The sequence below is a fragment of the Prunus persica genome, chromosome G3 (genome assembly GCF_000346465.2).
Source record: "Prunus persica cultivar Lovell chromosome G3, Prunus_persica_NCBIv2, whole genome shotgun sequence".
Classification (NCBI taxonomy): Eukaryota; Viridiplantae; Streptophyta; class Magnoliopsida; order Rosales; family Rosaceae; genus Prunus; species Prunus persica.
In genome coordinates, this window is record NC_034011.1 from 7445151 (window position 1) to 7462733 (window position 17583).

Consider the following 17583-nt stretch of genomic DNA (forward strand, 5'->3'; position numbering starts at 1 on the left):
CAAAGATCAAGTAACGGGACAAAACTTTTCGACGGTTATAAATGAAAAATCATGATTTAACGGTTATTTTAACTCCGATTTTGATGATTTTTTACAGCTACACTCCTTGACCCTATATGAATACAATGAATGAATTTGATCTTCAATTTAAAATATTTACACTAGTTGATACCACAAAATCTTATGTTATATTTAACGAAAGTATAAATAAACTCTTAATTGTTAGTGAATATATTGTTTTGATGGCATACACATTCTACGAAACTAGTTTCAACAATCCAACCATCAAACTTGTTTGTTTATACTTCGAGATCATATACGCTAAAAATCGGAAAAAATAAACATTCAGAGATCAAGTAACGGGACAAAACTTTTCGACGGTTATAAATGAAAAATCATGGTTATTTTAACTCCGATTTTGATGATTTTTTACAGCTACACTCCTTGACCCTATATGAATACAATGACTGAATTTGATCTTCAATTTAAAATATTTACACTAGTGGATACCACAAAATGTTATGTTATATTTAACGAAAGTATAAATAAACTCTTAATTGTTAGTGAATATATTGTTTTGATGGCATATGCATTCAACAAAACTAGTTTCAACGATCCAATCGTCAAACTTGTTTGTTTATACTACGAGATCATATACGCCAAAAATCGGAAAAAATAAACATTCAGAGATCAAGTAATGGGACAAAACTTTTCGACGGTTATAATGAAAAATCACGATTTAACGGTTATTTTAACTCTGATTTTGATGATTTTTTACAACTACACTCCTTGACCCTATATGAATACAATGAACTAATTCGATCGTCAATTTAAAATATATATTTTCTAATAAAAATCCAATCTGAACAACAATAATATATTTTTCTAACAAAAATCCGATCCAATCTAAAATAATAAATTTAAAGCTACTTAATAAATATATATATACCATTTTATTTCTTAAATGTTATGCATACAAAATAAAAAACAAAAATAAATTGGTTTAGGCGACGAAATGTTTGGATTACGTCATGCAAAGATTTTAAAAAATAATTTTTTAATTTTATTTATTTTTATAAGGACTTTGTGCGACGAAGTTTACTGTTTCGTCGCACAAAGTCACTTTGAGCAACGAATTATTTTTTGTCGCGCAAAATTTGGTCGCGCAAGACTTTGAGCGACGATGTATTGTCGTCGCGTGAAGTGACTTTGCGTGATGAATTATTTTTCATCGCGCAAGCCTTTAAGCGACGAAGTTTCGAGTTTCATCGCCCAAAGTGACTTTAAGTGACGAATTGTTTTTCATCGCCCAAAATTTGGTCGCGCAAGGGGTTTTTTTTACTAGTGTATGATCAGTGGCAACAAAGTCAATTAACCTGTCAAAATCTGAATGTAACCTGGAAGAGTTTAAGGTTCAACTATTGTTACCTTGGGAGTTACTTCGAGAACTCATACTTCCCTGAGTTGGAAAAGTTCTTTATTTACAAGAGCATAAGTCTACTCAATTATCGACAAGCTATTCACCCCTTATGTCTTATTAAAACCGTATACTATTGACACCATCTACTATGGTTTGTGTCATTCTAATATTCTACAAGATTCTTGTAAATATTGCATTACCTGTTTTGTTAGGATTAGTTTTTATATTTTCCTTGGGTAAGAAGGCATTGTACACTATATATACACCTCATTTGAGAGAAGAAATATATCTCATAAATTTACCATATATCCTTATATTTGACTTGGTATCAGAGCTAGGTTATATTTGCCCTAGAATAGCCGAACCCCCTTACTGCTACAAATTTTTTATTTTTTGCCTATTATTTTGTTTTAATTCCTTGTGGTGTTCTTTGTCTCCATGAGGGAATGCAGGATTTGTTTGATGAAGATGAACAATCCAATGAGGTACCACTAATTACCTCAAGGGGTTCTGGTCAGCCTATGTCAATTATCAATGTTCATCATGATTCTTCTGCTGCTCCTACAATTGTCCTACAATTGTCAAATTGAATGGAACAAGTTATTCAGTATGGTCCCAACTGCTTGAGCTACATGTTGAAGAGAAAATATGGGTATCTGACAGGCGCTTCTGCTGCACCAGCTCTCGTAGCCTCCAATTACAATAAGTGGTATGCTAAAAATGCAATTGTGAAGGGATGGTTGATTCAATCTATGGAGCCTAATATTATGCAAATTTTCCTTCCCTACAAAACTGCCAAAGATGCATGGGAGAATGTGAAAAAAAAAATACTATGATGGCCAAGATCAGTCATAGATTTAAGAGTTAACTTGTTGGGCATTCAAGGAGAAAAAGTATGGGCGACAACTTGTCACATACTAGGTAGAATTGCAAAGTATGTGGCACGAGATTGATTATTGATGACCAAATAAATTTACTAATTCAGCAGATATTTTGCTTCGTCACTAGGAGATTGAGATCGAGAGGGTTTATGTATTTTTAGTTGGATTAGATGATGTGTTTGACAGAGTTTGTGGCAATATTCTTGGCATGGATCCGTTTTTGAATTTGGAGAAAGCTTTTTCATGTGTCGGACGAGAAGACTAGCGGCGATCCACCATGATGGTGCCACCAACCTCGGTGAACACTGGAGTTGTTATGGCAGCAAGGAACTCCAGGCCTGCCTCTTCCTACAATCCTGCCAATTCTACAATTAATGGACCTACAAAGCACTCTATGCCTGCCTCTGCCTACAAACATGCAGGTTCTACAACTAACAGACCTGCAGGTTCTACAAGACCCAGTGGTCTGCAACGAGTTAAACCTCAGAATTGTGAAAGGTGTACTCATTGTAACAACACGAATCACTTTGTAACTGATTGCTTTAAATTACATGGCTATCCAGAATGGTGAGATGAATTCAAGGAGCATAACAAGGCCAAAGCAGCCGCTGAACGATACGCACAAGGCAAGGTCGCACTCTGCATAGGATCTCCCGACCCTTATGTCCCACAAGCTTCCCCTATGCCATCCGTCTCCTCCTCCACTGTTCCTCCAGGTTTTGCCGCCCTCCCTACAGGTGATTCAGTCACTTCTTCCAATACCTCAGGTAGTGCTTTTGTTGGCTTAGAGCATCAACAATGGGCTCCCTAAACCACCTCCTTAGACAAATTTTAGGGAGGAATTGTAAAAATACAACTCCAACCATGCTCCCTATCCACCTCCTAAAATAGGGAGACCTCTAGGAGCTCCTAAATCTGAGGAGAGAGAAAGGAGTGGTTCCCTATAATTTAATGCAGCTTTATTTAATGAGTATATCAAACCTTTATTTAATGCTAACTATTTTTTATTTTATTTTTTAATAGAGATGGATCAATCAAAAAAGAGTTATAGCATTTATGACTCCCTAAACTAGAGAGCACGATTGAAGTTTAAATTTTATAGAGAGCTTCTAAAACAACTTTTATATGTTTTTAGCTAAAATTTAACTAAAAAATAGAGAGCATGATTGTGGATGATCTTAGATATTAGTTCTGGTTGGATTATTGATTCAGGTGCTTCAAATCACATGACATTTGACCCGACAAATTTGAAGACTCAGACTACTCCTAGCCTTACTAGTATGGCAAATGCGAATGGCCAATCCTACCCTGTGATTAGGGTAGGCACTGTTGATCTTTCTCCAAATTTAACTTTGGAACATGTTCTTCTTGTTCCTTCTTTATCTCAGAATTTATTATTTGTTGGACAAGTGACTGAACAAGTAGATTGTTTTGTATTAATCTATCCCTTGTTTTGCCTTCTTCAGGATATTTGAACCCAAGAAATAATTGGGCGTGGTACTAAGAGAGGGGGACTATATTATGTGGATAATGTTTGCACGAGGGAGGCTCTTATTGCTCACAACTCAGCTGCAGAGAAGAAGAAAAAAAAATTTGGTTATGGCATTGGCGTTTAGGACATGCTTCTTTTGGTTATTTAAAACATTTATTTCCAACTTTATTTTTGGATTTGGATATTTCCAGTCTTCAGTGTGAAACTTGTATTCTTGTCAAGAGTCACCGTGTTTCATACCCTATTAGTTTCAATAAGAATGATAAACCTTTTGCTCTTATTAATTCTGATGTATGGGGTCCTTCCCCGGTATCTACAATCTCTGTAATTAGATGGTTTGTGACTTTTGTTGATGATTATACGAGAATAACATGGATATATTTTATGAAACATAAGAGTGAGGCTTTTGGTCTCTTTGAGCAATTCTTCTCCATGAAACTACATATCCCTATACCCTTCAACAAAATGGGGTTGCTGAACGAAAAAACTGCCATATTCTTGAGACGGCCATGAGTATTTTGATACAAGCACATATGCCTAAGATGTTTTGGGGTAATGCTATATTATATGCAATGTATTTATTAAATCGTATGCCCTCTTCTTTCCATGGATACAAGACACCACTGGATGTTTTGAATTCGACACATCCCCTACCGTCAGTCCTAACTCTCCATTCCTACATTTTTTGTTGTATAGCCTACTTTCACATCCTTAAACACCTCCGGTCTAAATTGGATCCATGTGCTCTTAAATGTGTGTTTGTGGGTTTCTCCCCATATTCCAAAGGATATCGATGCTACCTTCCTCCGACAAAGCTCACGTATGTCACAATGGATGTCACTTTCTTAGAGTTGTCTAAATTGGACAATTATGTTACTTGATATTACCATAGAAAGAGAAGCAGTGATTTGCAATGAAAAAGAGAATGCAGTCACTTCAGTTAAGGACCTGGCGCCACGTCTTGCTAACCCCACTTTGTTCCTTGCAACTCCACATATCGCATATAATTGTTCTCCCTCTTCTACACCAATAGTACATGTCCAAATTCCTAAGGCTTCGGATAACCCTGAGGTAAGTACAAAAGCTTTGATTAATACTGGCAATTTAATTACAAATGATATTGATAGTGTTGCAAAAAAAGGTATCAATTGCCTCCCATACGTAAAAGAAGAATTCCACCGGATCGTTTTTCACCTAAAAATTCAAAGAAGTCGAACTACTCAATTGCAAACTATGTCTCTACTCATCGATTATCTGAAGCATATGCGGTTTTTGCTAATCAGATGACTGCTGAATTTATTCCATCAAACTTGGGATTTAGTTTCATTGCCACAAGGAAAACGACGAGTTGGATGCAGATGGATTTTTACAATTAATACACAAGGTAGATGGTACCATTGATAGATACAAGGTGAGATTGGTTGCCAAAGGATATACTCAGATATATGGTGTTGATTATCAGGAAACTTTTGCACTAGTTGAAAAAATGAACACAGTTCGTGTTCTAATATCACTTGCAGCAAATTTAGATTGGCCACTCTAACAATTTGATGTGAAAAATGCTTTCCCACATGGAGAATTGAAGGAAGAAGTTTATATGAGCCTACCTCCAGGATTTGATGTATCGGAAAATCCAAATTTGGTGTGCAAGTTGAGGAAGTTACTCTATGGGTCGAAGCAGTCTCCTAAAGCTTGGTTTGGCAAATTCAGTTGTGCCATGAAGAAATATGGTTATCGTCAAAGCAATGCAGATCATACTTTGTTTCTGAAGAGGAGGAAGGGGAAGGTCACTGTTTTAATTATATATGTTGGTGATATGATAATAACAGGTGATGATACAGAAGAGATTGATAAATTAAAACATTATTTATCAACTGAGTTTGAGATGAACGATCTTGGAGGGCTAAAATATTTTTTGGGAATTGAAGTGACTAGATCTCAACAGGGTATTTTCTTGTCACGGAGAAAATATGTGTTAGATTTATTGAATGAAATTGGGATGCTTTGGTGTAAACCTGCTGATACTCTTATTGTGCAGACCCATAATCTTGAGATTCTTCTAGATCAAGTTCCAACTAATTAATAAAGACAGGTACCAGAGGTTAGTTGGTAGACTTATTTATATATCTCACACCAGGCCAGATATTGCTTATGCTATTAGTGTTGTGAGTCAATTTATGCATTCTCCTAGTGAAGTTCATATGGAAGCAGTTATGCGAATTTTACAGTATCTGAACTCCGCTCCTGGCAAAAGGCTGATATTCTCAAAACATGGACATTTGGAAATTGAAGGTTTTACAGATGCCGATTGGCCAGGAAATCAAACTGATAAGCATTCAACATCAGGTTATTTTACATTTGTGGGTGGTAACCTTGTTACTTGGCGAAGCAAGAAGCAGAAGGTTTGTTCTTTGTCTAGTGTGGAAGCTGAGTATCGAAGCATGGTTCATGGCATATGTGAGATGTTGTGGATTCGGAAATTATTGAAGGAATTGGGCTTCGTGGCTAAAGATGCCACGAAATTGTATTGAGATAATCAAGCTACAATCGACATAGCTAATAATCCAGTCCAACATGATCGTACTAAACATGTGGAGATTGACAGATAATTTATTAATGAAAAATTGGAAAGCAATGTGATTAGTTTGCCACATGTGAAATCAGATAAACAACTCGCAGATGTTTTGACTAAAGCAGTGTCTAGCCAAGTATTTAGTGACTCACTTGACAAGTGGGGCATGGGTGACATCTATGCACCAACTTGAGGGGGAGTGTTAGTATGAAAATTGTATTGTCATTTCCTAGACTCTAGCATAGGTTGGGAATCAGTGTGGGAACATGTTTTACTGGAAGCTTTGGCGCAACACATTCATTCTGGATCTTTGAAGTATGACGTGATCGATATGAGAAACTGAGTTCAGGTAAATCATGACATAATCATGCATTCATTATAGGATTCCTAGTTGGAGTTATTTTCAATCAAGTATTTTCATGTTAATCCTATTTTTAATAGGATTAGATTTTATATCTTGAGATTATTTTCCTAATTAAACTCTATTTTGATTTAAGTTAAAAGATTATGTTTTCATCATTTTGGTCTTGGAAAGTTGTTTCAATTAATATTCTATTTGGCTTCGTTGTTTACATGTTGATATACATTGTTTCATTGGATAACAATCGATGGTTGGAAAACCATCTTTTATACTATAGAACATGATGAAACCATATAGGATTCCAAGACTGTCAAATTGAATGCATGACAAGACTTTGAGTTGGGGCTATGGGCCTTCACGTGATTGTGAAGAATAGGTTTTGTATAAATCATTGTGTGCATCTCTTTTATCATATATAGCTTTCCCATATTTTGTTCGTGTAGAAAGCTACTGTGCATATATTTGAGATAAATCATCAAAGTGTTCCATGTTTACTTGGTGATTTATCAAACACTTTAATCATTCATATTGCATTCATATGCATGTTGGTGACTCATACGGTTGAGGGCACCAAGACCGTGGTGGCGGTTTTCCTCCGGCGAGCTTGAAGTAATCATGGCCAGTATTGCGTTCAACATAAGGAGTGTCGAAGATCATCCTGTGACAGAAGTTGAGTTACGAAGAAGTCAGTAAACATTATCTAGAATGAGTCTAGGATAAGTGTGTAAGTACTTCTTGGAATCATCATTCTATAGTGGATTTGAGTTGGACTGAGGAGTCTCGTGGATTTTCCCCAGAGGTGGGATTTTACCACGTAAAATAATTCTCTGCATGTTCTTTTATTTTATGCTCAGCACGTTTCAGAATTGATAAGCCATATCAATCATGTTACCGAAGTTTATTTTTACTTATTTGATTATAATCTTAAATTGGCCTATTCACCCTCCTCTAGGCATTTTTAGTCATCTACAGGTATTATCAGTGAGTGCTGGCGTTAGTCTTATTTTAGGTAAGAAATTAATATAAGGATTCTTGTAAATATTGTATTACCTGTTCTGTTAGGATTAGTTTTTATCTTTTCCTTGGGTAAGAAGGCATTATACACTATATATACACCTCCTTTGAGAGAAGAAATATATCTCATAAATTTACCATATAACTTATATTTGACTCTTTGCTCATCTATTCTAGCATAGTTTAGAACCTGTTAACAAGTATTGTGCCCTATTTGTTCATATTGTTTCATTTGGCTTCTATTTTTATGAATTTTTCTGTTCTTCGTTTCTCTTAATAGTTTGCAACTTGTTCTTATTAGTAATATCCTTTGTTTTGAGGGTGATCATGAGCATGAACTTTGACATACAGAATGTCGAGCAACAGCAGCAGTAGTGACGTTCGATATATGCTAACATTGTAGGAAAAAATGTGACGGTGCTGGTTTGGAATTTAGAATATCCAGATCAGCCGACAATTACAATCATTCTTATTGGGCATGCACTAAGTGTGGACAGTTCAGTGAGTGGGTAAATGGAGCTGAGATAAATACAATAGGTTGATGCAGGATCGTGAGAAATTATTATTTTCAGCATTTAACGATATGTCTACCAAACTTGAAGTAATTGGTGAAGTTGTTCGAAGGTGCTTGAAGATAAACAAGAGTCTTCAGTGTAGTCTTTGTACTATTTTTTCCATTGTAATGGCAATATTTGTGTTAATATGTGTCCTTGTAATTTCACATAAAAAAAAAAGAGAAGGAAAAATGCTTGCCTTGCTCTTTGAACAATATTACGTATGTATGGCTTCATATCTCATGTTTCTGTTTTTCCTCTATCCTTCAATGTCCCTGTCTGTTCTACCCCGGAAATTCATCCGCAGTGGCCTGGTGTTGGTCTTGGGATTGTTTTCGTGTTGTTTGCGTAGGCATGCCACTGTTGGTAGCGAAAGCTCCAACAGAAAGTGACTGAAAAATGTAAAATGCACTCCAATATCGACTCTAATCAATCGATAGTGAGTTGGGTGGGGAACTGACCCAATATAGGTTCTTTTATATGCCTCAATGAAGAGGATTTCAATATTTTTCTAGTGCAAAGACAAAAGTTTTTTTTTTTTTTTTTATATATAAAAAAAACAGAAATAAAAATGAGAAACATGATATGGAACTGAAGATTTCTCGATTCAATTCATTATCAATACAAACTCAAAGTAAATGACAGATAAACTGAGGATTTGTCTACTCAGTTCATTGTAGCTATAGACTTGAAAAGTAAATGACAGTAATGAAAATGATGGATGTTCATATGAAGATTTCTCTATTCATATAAACAATGGAATAAAAGTAAACAACATAGCTTGAAAATTTCTCTATTCAGACTTTATTTATAGAGAAAATGAAGTGGGTTGAGTGTTGGGCCCAACAGCCAATGAGACGTACCCACTTGCCATTGATTTTGGTGGGTGGGTTGCTGAAAAAGCAAACAAAATTAGAAGAGTACTGTTATTTCTATCCACATGTCCTATTTTTCCACCCACTTTATCTTCCCACCCACCATATAAATTTTAAAAAAACACAATCCTATTTTTCCACCCACCAATATTCCTAAAATACCTTTTTAATTATTACCTCATCCCATCTCTCCTTTATTCTCTCTGCTCATGTCTTCTCTCTCTCTCTCTCTCTCTCATTTTTGCTCTATCTTATTTTCCATCTCTCACACTCCATCTCTCTCTGTCTCTCATGTTTACTATAAAACTAAAAATGTTTTTTACTATAATTTTTATTTTTATTTTTGTAAATATGGATTCTGTGAATATAATCATATTTATGCTCTTACCTTTTCATGAAAATCATTCTCTTCAACATTCATTCTCTTGTTGTTTTCTTCTTCATAAACAATTTGATTGAATGAATAGAAAAGAGAAGAAAATTATTTGAGAATTGAGTTCTGAGCACTGAAAAGCCTTCTTCACCTTCTCATGAGCAAGGAGTTGTATTCTTGTTTTTTTTTTTCTTTCTGTCAAACGATAGGGTTGGTGAAGCTATGTCTTTTTTTTTTTCCTCTTTCTTTTTCCTTAAGTCCTTTTAAGTCATTTTACAATAGGGTTAAATTTGTCTTTAAAAGTTTAAAGATAAGGTGGGTGGGAAAATAGGACAAGTGGGTGAAAATAACAACATTCAATTAGAAAAGTTGCTTTGGTGAAGCTCCCTAGGTAATTCAAAATATCTTCCAAGCAAAACTTGTTTCCCTCCATCAGCAAGCTTAAATCATTCATTTTTAAAAAAAAAAAAAAATAAGCTCAAGCCTCCATGCTGACTCATGCACCTCCATTAACTTAACAAAAGTTGGCCAGCATATGCCCTTGCTTCTTCTTTGATCCTGCTTTGATGCGTGACGATTCCAGCATGCTATATTTATCCAAATGCTACTAAATTTTAGTATGTTGTTCTATACATATAGAGGAACAATGTTTGTGAAGAACTCGAATCCATTTGAGACTGGAAAATACGATTTGGCATGGCTCAAACTGACTAGTTGTCAGAGACAGTTCCTTCGAGTAGACTTCATTGTTTAATTCACTGAGTATTCTACTCTTATCCAAATGACGCTACATTTGGACAAAATATAGTAGTCACGCATTTGAACCACTTTCATGAAGAACAGAAATTCATTTGAGCATTGAAAACTGCTCATCGGATTGGAAGTTCGGCATATTGGGTGGGAAAACATGTTTCAGTATTTCATGCCCTGAAGAGTCAGTACATATCCCAACGCTGTAAATTTGGGATATATTGGAAACATCCAAATGAACAACTTTTATGAAGAAAGAACTTCATTTGAGCATTGGATGTTGCTCATCGGGCTGGATTCATCTGACTGCTGCTAAAATTGCATGTATGAGTGAGAAAGTATGTGCATCTACAAAGTTATTGCCAAATTCAGGGCTGAAAAAATGCATGTGGAACCTTCTAAAATTCACACTGGTCACCAAGCAAATGGGCCTTTTATAGTCAAACCCCGAAAAGTTTTTCTTCAATTAAGCAGTATAAAAAATGTAAGGGGGGATGAAATAAAATAATGAATTCAATAGATAAAAGAGAGCAACAAAAAGAGGATCGCTATCATCAAGCGAGAAGAATCAAAACTAAAAACCATGGAATGGGCAAATGGTAGTTTCTGAAGAAGTTGTCCCAAAACTGAACACTGTCAGTACTGTCTGCACTTACAAGGTTCCCACACCTGGAGAAAAGAAACAAGTTGATTTTCAGAAAAGGTAGTTCAGGACCTAAACACCAATGGATGCAGACCAACTGAAAAATCAATTTCATAAGCTACAGAAAATAATAACGTCACAGCTCAATTCTACCTTAACCTCCGAGTCCAACTGTAATCCTGTAGATTTCATGCCCCAGTTTAGCATCCCAGTATCTTATAATCCTGCCCAATGAAAAAGAAAAAACTAAGAAAGCAACATGATGAAATAAAAGAAGATCGAGATGACCAAAACGCCATAGCCATGGGAAAAATAGGGCAGTGTCAGTGGCGTCACTTACCTGACCTTGTTATTCACCAAATCATCCAACTCCTTCCAACTAGAGCTGCCGTGCGCATGAGTTTTCTTTCCAAGGGGTAGACGTGTGGTCTTCGGTCCCGGTATTAGATTTTGACTAGGGCGCGCAAGACAGCCTTGATGATCACCCCAGTTCAAAGTTCATCAACTTGGTGGAAAGGTGTTTGGAATTTCATAAAGGAAGATAAGGTCGACTTAGATAAAGACGATATTGCCTTTTCTAGAGCTAATGGGTATTTTCCAGTAGCGCTTCTTTCCTTGTAGACAAGCTTATTTGGAGCAAAATTATATTTTTGATACTTTTTTTTTTAGAATCTTTTGCTCATTGTAGACATTTCCTCGCAAGGAGTTGCAACCCTCCACAACTCTATCAGTGTGCCCACAAGTTGCTTGATCTAATGCCTCAAAGAGGCTTTTATTTATTTATTTATTATTATTACTATTTTATGCGTAGCTGCTGCGCATACAACTCACATAGCTAAATATTTTTTTCTCATTCCCTGTCCCAAAACGTTTGGGACTAGGACAAAGCAAAAAAAGAAAGAAGAAGCCTTACCAACAATCTAGAGGAAACGTTGATAAGGTGCAAGGTATTTTTTTCACTCCACAATTTTGGTCCAAGCTTTGACAAAAACTAGGAGTAGTCATGGGGGTTGGGTTAGGAGTTTTCAGTATGTTTCTTTATTTTGTATTTCTGGTGCTATCTGTTTTGCATTAGGTGTTGGTGGTTTTGGATGTAGCTTCTAGCCTCTGCTTATGCTTTTGTATTTCTATTGTTGGTTTCTCAGTTGTGTTGTGTTTCTTTAACGTATTCATTCTGGCCATGTGTGGCTGTGTGGGGAGTTACATTGTTGATGTCGGTGTACTCTCCCTGGACTAACCTTTGATGGTTACTGTGCCTCCATCTTTGTATTAACCCTAAAAATTGGGTATCTGTATCCTAAAAATTGGGTATATTCCTTCAGGTTCTGTATTTAGGTGACTGATGTGGGTGACAGAGTTCAAGCTTGGATAGAAATATAAGTAAAATCATGTAATTGCAATCTATTAAAATCATAAGTAAAATCCTAAGTGAATTAAAAATCATAAGTAAAATCATGTAATTGCAATCTATTAAAATCATGAGTAAAATCATATAATTACAAATCCGGCTGAAATCCATTACATTAAAATCATGTAATTACAATATATTAAAATCTCATTAGATAAACTCACGCTTCACATGAGATACGCTAAAGACTATGAAACTAGAGTAAATAAATAGTGGGATTTTGCAGTTGAGAGAAGCGTCGAATAGTTCAGTATGAACCTTACTAATTAAAGTTTTGTTAGACTACTACTCCTTAGCCTTGGAGACCCTTTTTTTTTTTTAAAATGAAAAATCGTAACTAGCTTAAATTTGGAGTATGTGACATGCAGCAATCTTTTACATACTGTAGAGAAAATCGGCGCCAGAAGAGTATTATCTCGTGTGAATCCCGCAACCTGAAATATATCTATGCTGAGCTCCTCCTAAATAACTTCATACTGTGTGGATACCAATATGGTGTGAAGGCCAAAATCAATGAACCAGGTCTAATTTCCTTATCTTTTAAAATTTGATTGCTGGGCCTACATTCAGACTCTACACAAGAAGCATTTCCCTAATCTCAGAGATTATCTTCTAAAATTTGATTGCTCCGAACAACTAGCCTATTTATTTATGATGCTGCGGTACTACCATACTTACTGCTTGATATATTTTGATCCCTTTCTCAGTTTCTGCCATTAATTCTTACCAGTTCACCTTTCTTTTTTCTTGTGCATGGACGACAGTGTAGGTTTTCATCTTTCCAGAAACTTTGAGAAAGGCCCTCCTCCCTCCACCATTGCCTAGACTCAGACATCTTCAGGTCTTCATGCTCACTTCTCCAACAGAGGCTACAGGTTCTGCATTGTTGAACTCTTTACTTTGGATGGCAACTTCTGCTAAGATTAGTTCTAACATAATTTAATTGGAAGGGGATTGTGAAATAGTTTGAATGAAAGTTAAATTTGTTTAGATGCTTCTCTTGTTTCTAACTAGTTTCTTGGAATGCAGAGAAAGTGTCTATTCGGAATTTCAGTTTGCTTTGCGTGCCAATTTGAATGCTATCTACATTCTCTCTTACCTTCTTCTTGTAGGGGCTTTTTTCTTCCGGCAGCTACAAATGGGCTGGGCTGCCGTAAGGAGCGAACTGAAGAAATCATCCCCTATGCTTGAGTTCAGAAATCAAGCCCCAAGAATGATTCGAAAGGATAGAGAAGCTTTAGGAAACACCTTGGTTACCTTCACCAACAAAAATGACAACAACTTACAGATAAATTTTCTAGCTTAACATTAGAGGCTTGTGGCATAGGAGCAAAATTGTCATGAGTTTAGCACTGAAGAGAAAACTAAGTGTTCCTGGGGGAAAAGGGGTATTAAGGTAGGAGATGAAGAGTTTGCAGAGAGGTTTGGCTGAGAATAAGGAAAAAGGAAGGAATGAGTGGCTTAAGTATTATTTCCGGTAGCTTGACAGTGACTCTGTCAAATGCTAGAGCAGCCTACTAGAAAGGGGAAAAATGGGGAGGAGGATGAACAGAGCACAAATTTGTTGGGTGTTGCAGGTGAGAGAGGAAGCTTGCTCTCTGAAATGTGGGTTATCTTTGGTTGGGTAGAAGAAGCCCCTTTTATAGCCGCTGGAAGCCATCTTATTCCACGAAACCCTAATGGTTTCTATCTAATTTGGCCAAGCTTTTTCCTTCCTTTCTCCTCCCCTTCTTTGACTTATCTTATTCTAGCAAAATCTTCTCTGTCCAATCTCACAAAATCAGGAATTTTTGGGAGCTCAATGCTCTTTCCCACAACTGCCTCTATTTCCAGCCATCTCCTTCTTTTCTTTTCTTCCTTCTTCCATGGCTAGGTCTGATAAGGGAAAGAGAATGGGTATGCATACAGTTCAAAAGTCGATTCCTCTCCTAGCAGGCTGCGTGGTCCCTTGGGTGTCTTTTGCTTGAAACTTGCTCATTTCCCATGTGCTGAAACCTCCCAGCAGCTTTGTATAATGGACCTTCAGACTTCCCCCTCGTGGCTTTTGTTTTACCAGACAAGTGATGGGGCTTTGCAGCCTGCTAGGAGAGTAAGTGCCAAGTTGTGATTTACCAAGTAAGTGGGCTATCCTTATCAAGCATTAGGCTTTTTGGTTGAGTTAATGGGCTATTTTTCTCTTTGTACTCACCCACATGTTTGGGCCTAAGAAATGGGCTTGAGTTCCGAGTCTCCTAAGCAATTCGGGACTTCCATTTCTCGGCCCATCAATGGGCCTCATGACAATTTATTACCATCCATACCACAACCCACTCAAGCAAGCCTCGGGCATTTGAGTGACTTAGGCCCACTTAAGCTTGTGGTGTGATTGGGTGCAGAATAATAATTCCTTACTTGGCGTGCTTCAATTTTATCGTCCTTGAAGAGGGACACGGTACTTAGTTTAGCATAGGCTTGTATTTTATAATATTATCTTAGTCCTTAGCATGACAAATTATTTATTTAGCATGACATGTAGACTATGACTTGTATATGACGAGCCTTCGTGTACTCCAATATGTGACTTTTTTTAATACAATATCATATTGGGCCGAAAACTTATTTGGGCCTAACCGTGGACTTTTTTGGGCCTCAACACTCTTTTCTACCTTTCAGCTACTAACTTTGAAAGAAAATAAATAAATAAATAAATAATCCAATGATGTGCGAACTCTCCTTTGTTTACGTTAGAAATCTTCTTCACCACTGCAGGCTAAAGCTTACATTTTGTTTTCAATCACGTTGCATTACATATGACCATCTCTATATTACTTAAATCTCTGGCGCCCATCCCCGTTATGTTCTTCTTCTTCTTCTCTAAATTGAGCAAATGAACTTGTTGGTCCCTTTTCCCGCTAGCACTCTTTTTGTTATACTCTGGATCTAGCTGCTCTAGAGAGTGGGAAGGTCGTCGAGTCAACACCAATGCCCCGATTGGATTTCTGGCCTGCAAGGGGATTCTTCCAACTTCTGAACAAAATTGAAAGTTGGATCAGGTTGACAAGAACGGGCTGGGCCCTTAACAACTTGTTCCTTATGTCCTGATCATGAATTGCATAGGTGTGCCACTACTGGGGATGAGACCAGCCCAATAGATCTGGTATATGTAGTGTAGAATATTGACTTTTTGGATTTACACTTATTCTGGACTTCTGTTCTAGCCATTGTGCTCCAGGGGAGGTACTGGCCTGGATAGGTCTCCCCGACATTTAGGGTTGATCAAAGAAATAGGATGTCGGCTACATTAGAGAGTGAGTCAGACAAAATATTGAGGGATGGAAACAATGCTATTTGTCAATGGCGGGCAAAGAGGTGCTAGTGACAGCAGTGGCTATTGCAATTCCAACTTATCGCCTTATCCCATGTCATGTTTCAAGCTCCTAGTTGCCTCCTGCAAAGAAATCAATGACGATTTAAGATCCATTGGAAAGCTTGGGGTAAGCTGTGCCTTCCCAAAGATCAAGGATTATGAAAATTTGCATGTTTTCATAATAAGCCAAAGTGCTTCGTAGAGAAATAGTCTCAAACGAGATTTTTGAAGAAAACAGTAGTGCAATATATAATGGTAAACATATTTATCAACTTGCATTATTTTGTAATGATACAAACTGTTTATTTTTCATGTCTTCCTCAAGTACAAAAAATCATTCGAATTAGAAACCATTTGACCAATTTTTACCATTTGACCATTTGACCATTTGATTATATGGTGGTCAATGTGTTTTTGGGAAGCACCATATTCGATCATTTTCTTTGTCACAAAGAAGTCTTAAAGGTTTCAAATTTATCTAAGCTTTTGTAATAATGATCTATGAATGAAGAAATGAAAATAGATGGCTCAGTTGATAGGAAACAAAGTGGAGTCCCTACTTACGCATAAAAGAAGAACAAGAATAAATAAATAAGGCCCTGTTTGGTGGGCTGGATTGGACATGACTTTTTCAATTAAAATGGATTACAATCCTGTCCGTTGTTTGGTGAGCTTAAATGCACAACGGGACTGGTTTGGACTCATATTTTCTATGGGATAATAGTCTAGCAAATCCTAGTATTGAAAACCTGAGGGGAACCACGGGTTTAGAATGACATCACCTCCTTTCTCCTTTCTCCTTCGATCGCCTCCGCTTCCTCTCTCCTTCGTTCTTCTATGCCCCTGCCTCCGCCTCTGCTCTTTCAATTGTCTACGCCTTTTCCTCCTCCTCCTCGGCTATCTGCTCTTTCATACCCAGAAGTGTTGGATCCCAATCAAACAGTGAAAGGGCTATAAAAGGTACTAACACATTTTGGATAGCTAGAATCTCCGACTTGCTTCAAATTTGCTGACTTGTCAATAGTATTCGCCAACTGTCAACCTGCGGGCAGTACACGTGTGTTAGTTTGTAAGAGAATCTTTTGTTGTTTGGCGCCAAAACTCTTCCGAGTATTGTAGACAATGAAGACAAATAGTATATTGGTTCTCTTCAATTCATTCTCCCTTCATTTTGGCTTCTATAAGAACTGTTCATCGAAACCACCAAAAATCCTATACTACAAAAGTATAGTTGTCAAGAAATAACAAACCAATTAAATACTAACGTTTTCCAGTCACTACTCTTCCTATTCTCTTTCTGCCTGCTATTGTTTAGTTTTCAAGAAAGTTCCAAGATGGATCCAAGAAAGAAGGACGAGCCCTCATTTGAATTATTTGAAGCTCTTGTGGAGGCTGCTGCCACCATACAAAAGCATGCCGAAATAATGGTCATGCTACCTACCGGAGGGATGCCCCAAAAGCACCCACACCGCATTGAGTTTCTCCGTAAGTTCTGTAAGTCAACTTATCCGACCGAAAAACAAGTGGCCGAGGCAGTGCTGGGCGTCACCAATAAGGATGAGCTCACCGAAGCACTTCTTCCCCTAAACCCTATTGTTTAGTTTTCAAGAAGGATCCAAGATAGAAAGACAATCCCTCATTTGAATTGTTTGAAACTCTTGTGAAGGCCGCTGCCACCATACATAAGCAATTCGAAATAATTGTCATGCTATCTACCGGAGGGATGCCCCCAAAAAACCCACACCCCATTGAGTTTCTCCGTAAGCCCTGTAAGACAAACTTATCCTGTCGAAAACCAGGAGGCCAAGGCGGTACTGGGCGCCACCAATAAGGATGAGCTCACTGAAGCACTTCTTCACCTTCTCACACGCATTAAGAACCTAGGCCGGGAAGT